This window comes from Centroberyx affinis, unplaced genomic scaffold, assembly GCF_046629955.1.
Source record: "Centroberyx affinis isolate AG114_WGS23_722 - 3 ecotype Tasmania unplaced genomic scaffold, CSIRO-AGI_Caff_v1 ptg000171l_1, whole genome shotgun sequence".
Taxonomy (NCBI): Eukaryota; Metazoa; Chordata; class Actinopteri; order Beryciformes; family Berycidae; genus Centroberyx; species Centroberyx affinis.
Window position 1 is genome coordinate 1,088,707 of NW_027278868.1, and position 14,398 is coordinate 1,103,104.

Genomic DNA, 14,398 nt, shown 5'->3' on the forward strand with positions numbered 1-14,398 from the left:
TCTGGGGAGAGAGAGCAAACCGTGTGCTCCCTCACCCCTCAGCCTCCCCCATCACGGCCAGCTATACAGAAACAGGAACCATCCAATCAATCCAACTCTCCCCAAAGGCTTGTCCAATCAGCCCAAGACCTGACACGGAAATTAATCACTGCTCCGTCTCTAACAAATGATGGCACCAAAAGGAAGCACGGCAAGTCGAGCATGGTGCTTTCAAAGGAAACACACATCGAGAGGCACATGCATGAGAGCAAACCCCCCCCCCCACACACACACCCACACCCACACACACACACACACACACACACAAACATATGCAACATATGTACAAAATTGGAAATTTGAAATTCTATTTAATTTGACATCCTCTGGACAAATTTGTCAATAGCAATGCTGAAAAAACAAAGCCCCACAATGGACAATACAAAGGAAAAGCTTTCTAGTACCAAAATGCACTCACCGCTGGCTTAGCCTAGATAGTGCAGTTACCTGTGGCACTTTCTTTGGAAGACCGTCAATAAGAGATAATACACTGTCAGGTTTTCCTAAATTCTCTGGAGGAGTGGAGTTGCCATTTCATCTACCTCGATAAATACAGATCTTCAAAGGGTCTTTGATCCCAGTGTGGTCTTTTCCAACGGGGACGGAGGATAAAGGGTAGTGTTACTAACTCAGTAGTATGCCCACCCCCCTCCCTCCTCCCCCTCCCCACCCCACACACACCCACACACAAGCTACCACAGACCACTCCATACATTATTGCAATACCATGTGTTGCTGTGCTAAGGACTGAGGGTAATTGTGCTTGGGAACAGCTTAAAGGGTAATTGCGCGTGGTGTGCTGGGTGTTTGCAGACGGCCCCGTAAGCACTTCGGGGGGTAGGGGGGTCGGGTGTGGGCGGGGGGGGGGGGGGGGGGATGATTGATCAGAGCTTTGAAGCTGCTTCAGATCCCCTCCTCCTCCATCCTCCTCCTCCTCTTCACCACCACACCCCACTGGCATTTGACAGTCCGCGAATCTGGACATTGACCTGCTCCAAATCTTCCTCGCACTCTTTTTTGGCGGCGAGGATCTTTGGATTCATTAATCTAAGACTCCCCCCCCCCCCCCATCTCCTGTAATAGCGGCATTCCAGTTCACTGTTACCGCGTGGCAGGTGTGAAGCTATTTGCTCTTAACATAATTCGGTTAGTAAGGCCGGCGGTCGCGGGTGACATCAGCTCTGGACTCAGATGAAAGCCTGATGAGAAGCGGGAGCTAAATCTGTCCGTGTGAGGGATTAGCCTTCTGACAGGGGGACTCAGTTACACCCTCTCAGCATCAACATGGAGGGCGATCCGGGTGTAGGTGTCTCCCTCCGTAATCCAATGGCATGCTGTTGCTGATTTTCTGACCTACATGCATAGATAAGTCTCACAGAGTTCTACGATCTACATGCACTTTACATGAGTCCGAAACACGTTTGCCCTTGCTCCCACTGACTGATGGTCTGATTGCACCTGCCGTCTCTCAGGCATCAGTGTGTGTGGGTGGACAGCAGTCAATTTTGATGCGAGCACTTGTAATAACGGCCTCTTCCTCTCCTTTCTGTTCTCCTCCACCTTGCGAGAAAATCTCTTGGCTTTTCGGAAAGTGCATTTCCAAAAGCCTCTTTAAAGATGGATCAGGAGAGAATCCTTCTGAGGGAAAAGCTAAAAATACATGCTACTCTTCAGTTTAGTTTGATTCTCCTTTGAAAGGATGGAGATGAATCACAAAGCTTGCGAGGAGACACAAATCGGTCATTGTGGACACAGACAAACAAAACCACACGCTGCATTTCCCGAGGCATCCCAAGATATTAATGACAGAATTACAATGACAGATGGCTCTAAAAGGGACGTTTGTGGTGCTACAAGGGTTTCTTTGATGTCCAGGTGCTGAAACAATGAAGACATCAGTTGTTTCTATGGACTCTGTGTCAGCTCTCAATGGATCAGATTTACTACAGTTGATTTTGCTGCCAAACGAAGAATCAATCCATTGATATCTATCGGCAATGGACACTTGGACAACAGGGTCATACATTAAAGATGAAATAAACAACAACAATGATAAATAACAAAATAAAAAGACAAATACACAAACAAAGCCTTCATTAAATGAATAAATGGTGATATTTTCATGTCACTTATGCAACTCTCTATCACTGATTGATATAACACAATAGTGATTCAACCTATACCAGTTTATGAAAGTTTACATTTGCTGTTCTAAACACCCGGTGTTGGGTAAGTCTTTCCAAGGACAAACCTTCTGGTGCACAGGATGTGATGCGTTTTATGTTTCCTGATGCAGGAACAGCGGTTTGTTTGGAATAAACAGAAGAAGAACTGGGAAGTTAGCATGAGCAGCGATAGCCACCGTCTCTAAACAGACACGGTGGCAACTCAAGCATCATCAACAGAAAATGGAAAAAGACGTGACAGTACTGGACACACTGTTTGATTGACAGGTGATCTCTGAAAGTGCAGTGTAGAAAACCACAGCAATGAGCGCTGAGCACCAAAGATGTCGCCAAAATAAAAAAAACATGACCTTGTGGATTACCACTTTAACTAACAACATTATCTAACAGATGTCTGGCATAAACACAATCTCTTAATTGCCGAGCCTTTGTCTAGCCCCAGGCGTGACGAGCTAAACTGCCTTTCCCAGCGGCAGTGACAGCGGATAGATTCTAAGGCGGCCAAAACAGGAGATGATGAGGGAATGACAGGAGCATCTAGCTCCGGCTCCACAAGCCGTCTGGCTGACAGCCCCAAGGGCTTTACTGCCAAACCTCAGGCTGCCCAACCAACCTCAACCACTCACACCCCCCTACCACACCCCAGTGGTGCCCCTGTGAATGGGTGGTGCCCATGGTGGCCTAGGGCTGACCCTGCTGTCTCTCCCTCTCTCCCTCTGAAAGCAGCACAGTCTGCCCTCGTCCTCAGTCAGTGTGCCAAGGGACACATGGGTATGGCTGCAGCACTTAAGACCTGAATAAGTCAACAAATGATGGCCACATATAGGTTTACGCTGACAGATAGATAAGCTGCCTTCAGCATGGAAAACACAGGGGTGCCTTTCCTTTCCAATACTTCCTTGATCGACATCATCCGGATGATGTCATGCTTCTGGATATTCAGCTTCCACCGCTGACTGAACTGAATTTAATTGTCAGTTTCATATTTAATAAGAACAGCTCCCCCGAAGCAGACAGAACAGTGCTGTATATTAAAAACAGAAAATGTCTGAATAACACAAAAGAGCCCTAAGGCTTATTTCCATTGTGGTCCTCTCAGAAGGGGCGGGGCCTTTTGTCAGCTCCAGTTGCCTAGCAGTACCAACCAACTATTTAGATGCTAGATAGATAACAGTGGGCGTGGATAGGAATAAGTAACAACTTTGTTTTCCCTCACAAGTTGGCCAATGCAGACACATGCACATACGCACCCAGAGGAATCAAGAGATGTTCTTTTGCTCGTGGCTACTGACCTGATGTGCTGATGCGTCTCCTGAACCTTTCCAACCTAAATGAGAAGTGACAGAAAGGCGAGTGCACCGTACCTATGGGCCTCTTCTGCCATTTCTGTCTGAAACAAGAAACAACTGACAACTCACAAAAAACAATTTACAAGCTGCATACACACAACAATTCAACCACTTTGGAGATAGAAACAGCAATAGGATTGTGACAGTATGATAAATAGGTCAATTTTCCTCTTTTATCTATTTGTTATCCATCAATCACCTCCCTAAATGGTGATAGAAATATTCCTCCCTGTCCCCCTGAACTGCGATATGCATGCTGGTAGATACTTCTCATATAAAGGTTGCCTTTTATTCATCAAGGGCCTGTGGCAAAATGGCTGCCGTCTAGAAATATCACCAACAATAACAGGGCAGGAAGGCTACCTTGATTGCTATTTACAATTCTCCAACCGACTCCTCTTCCTTCCTTCCGCTCTCTCCATCGCTCTGTTCTCGCTGCTTTGACTTTCCCTCGCTGGTTCAAGAGCGCACAAGACCCGGGGTCCTTGTGTTTGTGCAGACATCAGCTGATTTCTGCTTCGCCTCGGGCAGGGAAAGGAACTAGGAGAGAGAGAAAGACGCGGAGAGATAAAGAGAGCAAAGTCATCCACCTAAAACTAAACTGGAGGAGAGTTTGAATGCTTCCCTCTCTTCCCAGCGTCCTTGAGTGGATGTCCGCTCCCTCTCCTCTCCTCTCCTCTCCTCTCCTCTCCCTCCTCCGCCACCTCTGTCAGGCTCTTTGTGGGATTCGGCTGTGGAGGGGAAGTGCCTGTGATGCCTGATCATAACATGACACTGCTGAACATCGACTGCTCTTTCCAACTGTCTGCATGAGTTATCCTTGCTCTCCTCCTCCCTCGTTCTGCAGACCCGGTAGTGTCCGAGGCGGCCGACTCCAAAGTCATTTAAAAAGGAGTTTGAGATGGGTGGACCGCTTTATCGGCCGGCCGCCCTCCATTTTTGATCTCATTAGATCATGGTACCTATTATGTCAACTCATTATGTCAGTATGGAGAAATGGAGGCCTACTCATTTATTGAGGAATTATCTCTCAGAGGATCGTCAAACAAAAAACCCTGACAATCTCTTTTAATAGTTTGACAAATTTTACTGAGCAGCAGTCACAATATCCCCATCAGCTTTTCAACATTAGATTCTGTACTAATTCTAGTTTCTGTTACTGAGGTGCAATTACCAAACATAACCATCTAAATAGTTACTGTCCAAGGACTCATGTCTTTCATCAAACTAAGCTAAGGAATGTGACTTTCCCTGTAACTTTAATCTGTTTTATCTCAGCATTGTGCGCTGGTTAGTTGCGAGTTCAATAAAGCAAAGACCGCACAGCTCTCAAATTCCTCCATTTGCCTTGATTTGAAAGGTTTGACAGAGAGAGAGAGAGAGAGAGAGAGGGAGAGGGAGAGAGAGAGAGACTGAGTTCCCCAGCTGTAATCAGATCAGTTACACAGTAATGCAGGCTAATTCTCTTGCCTTCACACAGATGCTTAAAATGTAACAAAGCCCCCATGAGAAACCTGCACCAAATAGATAGTAAGATATAATGTTAATCAGCCAACCACAATTAAATCAGGATTATCCTGGCAGAGGTATATAGCTTACACACTAATATTTTGCTGAACGTATTTGGAAAAATGCCCAAATATGAGCAATCACCTCTAAACCCATTGCTCAGAAGTGACGTTAAGCCAGCAGAAGAATTTGCTAATAGGTCTGCGAGGAAGGGCTCAGACTTACTGCAAAGCAGCTGCCAGAGACCAAGTAGTCAAGACGACTCATGTAACCATAACCACATTAAATCAGCAGCAGGCTCTTACACAAAGACAATAAGCAGTTCATTAGAGCCACTGTTGAGCCAGCGGTTTGAAAACAAAAACAGTCCCACACCCATGAGAGGAAGCAAGTAAACTATGAGATTTCTGTTCGTTGTTTCTATTACTGGACTTCAGTTAGAGTTGGTTCAAAATTGTCTCTTGTGTTGTAAAGAATAGATATAATCTGTATACATGCTGCAGAATATATACATACAGTAAGATATAATATGAGAGAGAGAGAAAGCCCATGTTCACTTTGTAACCCTACTGTGAGATAATGCTAACACTGATAGCACTACCTCAACTACTACAACTATTAATAGTTATAACAATAACAGCAATCACAATAATACCAATAATAATCAGCGTCATCCTAATCACACTGATCATAATTCTTATAATCACAATGATGATTATGATGATCGTCATAACACTTACAATCACGATAATGATCATAATCGTTAGGATGATGATACTGTAATGATCATCCTCTTAGAGTTGAGATGTACAAAGCTTTTCCAAATGCCACACACATCAAATGCCACAAAATGCTTTAGAGTCAACATTGAAGTGAAAATTAGAACGGATATAAAAAGAAATACAAAAAATTCATACAAAAAACATACAAAATTGGGGATTTTAAGACGATGCTGACTTAATCTGGTTGCTCCAAAACTGAGGCTCTGTGATGCTGATGACCCTTCCACCTTTAGTTTTCAGTCTATACTTTGGAAAGACTAAAAGGGCCTGAGGAGTGGTGGAAGCTGTGCTCTGGATTGTAGGAATTTACAACATGGATGAGTGTGTGTGTGTGTGTATTGATTTGTATGGTGTTGCTAACCAGACATGCCTCTCTGTACGGACAGAAGACAAAGAAATATGAAACAGAATGGCCACTCGTACTGTACAGCCTGACTAGCGGGCGCATTTCACACCTCGGTCGCCGTGGAAACCCAGCATCGGCTGAGCCTGCAGGGTGGCAACAAACCCATATCAGAGACGGGAGTTCATTTATGCCCTGGCAGCAGGGTAGGTAGACAAAAAGAGACCTTTCCATTCTGCCGCCACAAAAACCTCCCACTACAGTAATTCTTCAGCTGACAGCTCTTTCAGTGTGAAAGTCCGACAAGCACAAAACAAGCACGAATAGTCTGGATCTGAAGATTATTTGCCTCTCTGCGCTTGTTTTTTAATGAGAGATGCCATTCACATGCCATTCACACCTTTCAATTGCTATTCATTTCTGCTATCGCTCACATCTCCTCTCCACAATGCACTGTCTTTGTGTGCTGAATTAGACCCATTGTATGTGCAAACCTTCAGCAGCCCGTATCATGATCTCTCATCGCTCTGCCTTTATGCACACAGAAAAATTCATTTTAGTTCTTTTATTAGGGTACAGCCAGGCATTGCCATTACCTGCCCCTTTTGATACAGCAGAATGGAATAAATGAGTATTTAGTAGCACCATAAATATGTTAACACAAAGCTGACACAAAGACAAACATAAGCCCTTGATTAGAAACACTCCTGTTTTGTAGCAGCAATACCGGGCTTATGTTTGATTTCCCAGACAAATAACTTGATAGTAACTCATAGATTAAAACAATATTGGATGTAACTCTTTAAAGCTGTGCTGAGAGCCAGCATTTGAAACCTAGCACTTACTGCCATTACGAATATGTATTTTAGTGGTAATGCCACTTGGGAGCTTGTTTCTCTGAGTTGCCCGTGCGGAGCAGAAGCCCAGGTCTGTTGTAGTGCCAGATGGTGGTTCATTAGATCCTGTGTGTGTTGTGTGTTTGGTGTGAAGCGTAGGAGGAGCAGGGCGGATGTTTGTTCCCATCCACAACCAGACTTTAAGTCTGGCTTCGTCCTCAGAGTGTCTGAGTGCCTGGCGAGGAAAGTGTTACTGGACTGGAGTCTCACAAGAGGAGACGTGCATGGAAGCATCTCCTCTCCTCGTGTTTTGTTCTTGCTTCTTGCTCATTTAAAGAGGAATAACTTTGAATGCAAGAATTCATATGTTTAAATCCTTCGACCCAGGATAGATAGTGCAGTCAGTATAGGTAAACATGAGCAAAGCTGCGAGCCGCAGACCTGGGAGCATAATCTGACATTTAAGTATAGAGTCTGGATGTGTGCCATTGAACAGAAGACTCAATTTGTGGACTCTGAATGTTTGTTTGAGCGTTTTGCGCTATGTAAACTTTAATCTATAGAAGAGTTATGTGAACTAAATGAGAAATGCGCTCTTATCCTCCCAAGGCTGTCCTGGGAAATTCACATCAAAACACCTTTTCCAGCTCTGCCAGTTGTCAGTACAGCTGTAAATTAGCATGACCTCAAAGATTAGGAAAGAAAACAAACACTGTTTTCTTGTTATGGCTGTAGAAGACAGTGGAGGATGTTATTCTTTTTTTTTTTTTTTAGAATTATCTACGCTGATAAGAATGTATTCTTTAACAGCTGATATTTCATGGTATTTTCAGTAAAGCTGAGTTCGGATAACAGACATGTTTTTTTTTTATCTACATAGCCTTGTATTCCAGCAACATGACATGAAAAGAGTGGATACAGAAGGTGTGACTGCCAATGCTCTCAAGGTAAAAATATATCCAGAAAACTTGGCATAAAGAGAAGTGATAGAATGTTACTGGAAGTTGAATCTTGGCTTCACCACAGCCGTCTTTACAGGGCCATGGGACATATGGTATATATAGAAATTGGTGTAGAGGAAAATGAGAATAATTAAAGCAACACAGAAATAATTCAAATATCTGAAAACTTTCCTGATCCACATTTCCCCTCACTAAACCAGGCAAAAGCATACTAAACTGACCTGTGCTGTTAGCTGTGCAATACACCAGAGAAAGAGACTGACAGGAAGAAATATGGTGGGAAACAACAGGATGATTCTTATTCATGCTCATAAATATTACTGCCTTTCTGCTCTGCTGTAGTATCTCAAATACTCAACGGAACATATTCATCAAAGCCCAGTATGCAGTATACAGTATACAGTATGCAGACTCAAAAGCAGGCAATCTGAACTTTTAGAAAAGAGTTCTGGACTAGGATGAACATGACCTGCAATAGAGTAAGGTCTCCCAAAATAGGGCATGTGGGCCGTATTTGGTCCTCCACAAAATGCATAAAAGACATAAGAGTTAGGAAACTAGTTACATATCTAAATACTTTGTGTCACATAGTTTGGCCGGTGGCCCAGCCACCTCGTTACATTCAAACCATTGGCCCTCCATGACTCCGGCATTGTGCAACCCTGCATCAGTGTGTTGTGATGCTGGGGGTTGGTGTGACAGAAACCCGACCTCACCCCTTACAGATGTTATTGTGGTTTGAGCCCCTCCAGCTGCGCACCAGCATACAAACTGCCATGAGGTTCACACACTAACATCGGGCTGTAATATGAGTCTGTAATGTGACACATTGTCATATGGTCTGCAGACAGAGGGGGGTGATTAGAAGCCGCATGAGGAAGGGAACAATTACAGGAACCATGAGATGAGAAAAAAACGGTAGTGCCAGAAAAAAGAAGTTGATCACATGAAGCTAGTTTTTATCTCTGCTTGTCAGTGTGTGTGCTTGGCTGGAGAGTACGTAACATTCAGTGCAGTTTGTCCAGGCGAGATGCCGCTCACAGAGGAATGCAGCGGGGGGAGGCAGACTGGTACCCGGCTTTGTTGATAAGCCCAGCATTACAAGGGAGGGAGGAACAAAAAAAAATCTCTCTCTCCATCCCCATCCCCTCTCAATCCCTTTCTCTCCTGTTCCTCACATCATGGTCAGTTATCTGAAAAGCCGCCCCCCGCTCCTGTCTTTGCACAAAAGGTAGCCTTACATCCACAAACGCCAAAGGCTCTGTTAGTGTGTTTTTACAAGGTTTTTTACAGTACCTTAAAAAAAAGACCAATACAACTGCAGTCCTCAGCCCTTCAGCTGCACCTGAATAAGTGCTCAGACTAGCAATCAGAAAGACTGGGTTCTTTCTGCATCATGTCATTCTCTTGATAGCGCATGGCATATTCTGATTGTAAGCGTTTTGTTGAGAACAACTGAACACTGTGAAGCAAATATGCCATGCCAGGTTTGTGCAAAATGCAACCCGAAATACTCTCCAAAAAACATGCTTTCCAAAGTTTGATCTCCAAATGGCACATTCCATCTAGCAATATGAACTGGAGTGAGGTACAAGGATGAAGGATGGTATGAAAAAAAGATGATGAGCGAAGATGCTAATATGATGGAAGCAACAGCGCTGTATAAATGATGAGCTGGAGAGATGAGAGCATCTCTCCAGCTGAGGGTCATCTCTCATACCTTAGGGACCTGCAGGCTGAAGCTTTACTGTTCACTGGCTTCTCTTTGAGGTATAGATCACCAGTGGGTTGCGCTTCTGTTATTACACACATAAATTACACATAGCTGTACATCTGAGAATTCGAGCTCATTGTGATTTTATTTTTTAAGAGATCAGAGGTCCTTCATTTTGAGAGAAGTCATTACAAAGTCTATTTTATGCAAATACATTCAACTTTATTATGCCATAGATTATACCGTCCCGCCCAACCTTAAACGTCTTGCCCATAAATGTAATAACCACTCCACTTACTTCTGTTCAGCTGAAGATTTCTGCAAATGAAGCACTTCACAATGAATAGAAAAAAAAGTAATGAATTCACCGGATATCTCATCATCTTGTCTTGCAGATTAGTGGCTTTACATTTAATCAAGACTGGAGTACATTTTCCCCTCCCTCTGTATCTCACACTAATTTGTATACTACAAAGTTTCCATGTATGAGGACACATCATGCATTCAATAGAAGATTTACAATTTATTCATATTATATTACTACTACTAAATATAGTTTAGGAGAGTGTACAAATGAATGCTCTTGAAGTTGGACAGGTTGACATGGTGAAGATGTTGTAGTTTTGGACAATGAGTTAAAATAGTAGTTCCAAAATGTGCTGTCAATACAAAATGGGACCATATGGCAGAGGGATCGATTTCACCACCATCCTGCAGCATTCAGCATGATTGTAAACAAACAATCTGTTATAAGCCATTCCCATTCATGCTGAAAGGTATTAGCTTCTCTGGGTTTATCTGGGCTTTATCAGTGATCTGCTAAATATCATGTATCACCTTGCTTTTATTTGGAAAGAGTGGAGGGGACATGGCCACATCTCATACTGATGGCAAATTCAGCTATGTAAAATAAGCCAAACTATCATTTTACTGATAAACCGATCCTTCATTATTATGGGATGTAATAGTGGAGATTTGTTTGCAGATCATAAACAAAGATGTCACTGAGGAAAGAAGATGTGAACATTAATTTGTATTTATTGAACCAGTTAATGAACTATTCAGGAAAATACCAATATTCTCTGTTTGCTCCATTGCTCCTGGTGAATATAAAGCCATGCTATAAAGTAGGCTAATTAAAATCACAAATCAAAGTCTTATGGTTTTTAATTTTTATTAGGGTTCATAGATGAGCCTTTATTACTTTTGCTGACGCGAAAAGAAGACAGAAGACCGCGCCGCTGAATAAAGATGCGTGAATGTCAACATCTGGCACATGAAGCAGGAGACACTTCAAACAAACAAGCCACTAATCACTGATCAGCTCCGCTGTGAGGCGACAATGGCACCCAGACACAAACACACAAACCACAAATGAGGAATAAGGCTTTGTCATGTGAGACTCACAAGACAAGCGGTTGGAAATAAACACTCATGCAAAAAAATGTAGATAAACACTGACAGTTGACTTTGCCTAATGCAGAGGAGTTTCTGACCAGTGTTAATGTGTACGGGAAGGGGGGAAATGGATCAGGGGCAGAAAGATAGTGGCCTCCCGGTTTGATATCAGTCCCTCAGTGCAAAGTGTCCAAACATCGACATCTGCTCTTCCCACTCTATATGGAGAGCTGGAGAAAAAGCTGGGTGTGAATTGCATTATGGGATGGCTAGAAAACCAGAATGTCATGAATTTAGTTTTCTGCCTCCTCTATGCACCTGATCCACATTTCAGGCACATTTCAAAAAATCACCCATATTTTACTGCTGAAAATAAGCTAAAATCAAGTGCAAATTACCCCAAAAATAAAAATGGGATTACCAAGATGGATAAGAAGCAGATTTTCAACCATGAATGACGGCTGCTGATAGGAGCTCTGCTGTTTATCTGTTGCATATGGACACAGCATGCAGTTTTTCAAGGCTTTGAAGTGAGTGTGGCAGGCTGGAGGTAAACGCACTCCAGCATGGCTCATTCCTGAGCTCACCGGGCCGAGGATAAAGGCTGCAACGCAGTTTGTGTTTGACCTTCCAGTGTCTGTGTATCTCCTCCTCTCACACAGAGAATCGATCGCAGCTCCAGTTAAGCTTTTATTGCTGATGATGGGTCAGTGGGGGTTGTTTGTGATTCGGTGCTATACACCCCTACACACACACACCTACCACCACCCTCCAGACGTCAATATTCCCATGACCCCTCTGCAACGACCCCTCCGCTCAGCTACACAGGCCAGGCCAGACTAATACAATTCTGCATAATCAATATCTTTTTTTTTTTCCCAAGTCCAGATCGCCGTACAGATCTGGGTCTGAACACCTCCCAGCCACCACCCACCCGCCCACCCACCCGCCCACCCACCCGCTTTGCCCCTTGAATGCCTCCTCACAGCCGGGGGTGTTTACACTGGTAGCAGCCCATTGAGAATCGATAGCAGCGCTCATTGCTCCGAGGCTGAAAAGGACAACAGACAAGGACATCTTGGCAAATGAAGATAATTCGGCAGCCTTGTCTTATCTATTTGTTCCTGTCTCTGTATCTAATTTGGCAGTGATACAATACCCAGGGAATACAAGGGACCGGTCTGCTTTTATTCCCACACCTACAGCAGAATAACTTCTCAGAATTTTTTTTTTTGTTTTTCCCCCTGGATGTTGTGAGCCTTCAAAAACCTGGAGCTTCTCTGCCTGCACTGACCTTTGTGAAAAATCATCTTTTTACTTTTTTTTTTCTTTTTTTTTCATTTCTGTTGAGGCCAGGCAGGCAAGCGGCTTATGAGATGCTGCCCTTCACTAGGCTCCGCTAAGAGGGTGGTCACCTGTGACTTGACTGACAGATAGTGACGGCCCATGGGGGACTGGGGAGGGAGTTGGGAGGGGAACGGCGGTCTGCTGGGTTGGAGGGCCTTCCCTTCCCCTGTCCGCCCCCCCCCACCCCCCAACCCCCCACCCCTTCCTCTGCTCTTTGTGTTGTGTGTGAGATGCAGCTCCCCAGTGTGCGAGAGGGAATTTCAAAGCGCCTGCGGTGGAGAGATGAGCTCCACAGATAAACAGTCCAGGTGAGAGAGCTAATCCTGCCGTCACGCCTCGCAGGCACACCGCACAATTGAGATTTCTTAACTGTCTGGCAAGACAGAAGGCAAGACTGTTGACTTATAGTTTTTCACCAGCCTCCAGGTTTAATACCTGTCTAGCGGTCCAAAATATACTGTATATATACATCTAATTTTCCAGTAAAACTGGATAGATTTGACTATTGCATGGACTGAACTGTCTATGTTGTGTGAATCATTTCATGCTATCCTAAAGTTTTTTTTTTACAGTAATCATTGAAAGTCCAACAGAAAAATAATCTCATCATTCTTACTAAGGAAGCAAATTCCATTACTGATATTTGATATTATGCAAGCAAAAAAAAATAGAACTGTTGCGTGAAAATGGAAGAATAACAATAACTGACCCACACACAGTACACACACACACACACACACACACACACACACACACACACACACACACAGGTCTCCCTCCCTCTTCCTGGGCCTGTGTGCCAGCTGTGCTTTGGGCACACTGAGCCCTATTCTGGGTAACATGATCCTGGCTAGGGTGGCATCCACAGCAGGGGAGCATCTGGTCTGGGACTGTGCAGGCAGGACAACTGTGTTCCAGTCACATGCTATTATATGTGATGAACAACCAATCTCTGTTGCGGCGGATCGCCCTCACTCCCGAGCAAAGGAGAAACACCGAGTCTTCATATCCAGCCGGCCTCATTCCTTTATCTGCTGACACAATCAAATACTTGACAGAAATCGATATGGTTTGTGTGACTGGAAGCCACAGCATCTGGTTAGTGTGGATTTTCAACCTACTGGGCTGCGGCTAACTTAACACTTGTCAGCATATTTCGCAAGATAATAAACCGCGCCAACGTGGCTTCGGCTTGGCCAGGTGCATCTTTAGTGAAATGCTGCAGCTTTCAGTTCCTGCTGCTGACCTGCTCGCCCACACTGGGCCTCTGTCCACCCATTGTCCTGACGCCAAAGCCATTTGGCACCTTGTCTTTTAGACGCTGGTCAAACTCCTGATCTTTCTCTCCGCTACACACCCTGGAAGCCGCCCTTCTCTGAAACAGGCAACACTTGCGCCTTTTCCCAGTGTGAGCGCCCATCTGCTGTTCTGGCACTGCCCACGCGCACGGAGATTAGCTACTTCATCTCGCTGCATGCTGCTCCTGGCCAAACTCAGAGCTAGCACCCCCCCCCCCCCCTCCCTCTGCACGCACACACACACACATTACTGTCCAGGCATGTTTATAGGCTGCTCTGGTGTGGATCGGCCTGCTGGGAAGGTCAGACAGAGAGACGGAGAGAGAGAGAGGGTGGCAAGACATACACAAATGACCAGAGTCCAATTACAATTTACTGAGATAAATAGAGACTTCAACACTACATACTGTGCACCCCAGATCTCTCACACAGACCTGCATGAAACCAAAGTAAGTTGTAGAGAAACAGTCAGAGTGCATGATTTATGACCATCTCTGCTAACCACCATACAGAAAGAACTGAGCCTTCCTAGTGTGTCTGTGGGGTCAAAGGTCAGTATGGGTGTGTTGGGTGTAATATTCCACCTCCATCCATTAAGTGGTCAGACTGTTTTGACAAAGATGAAACCATTTCCT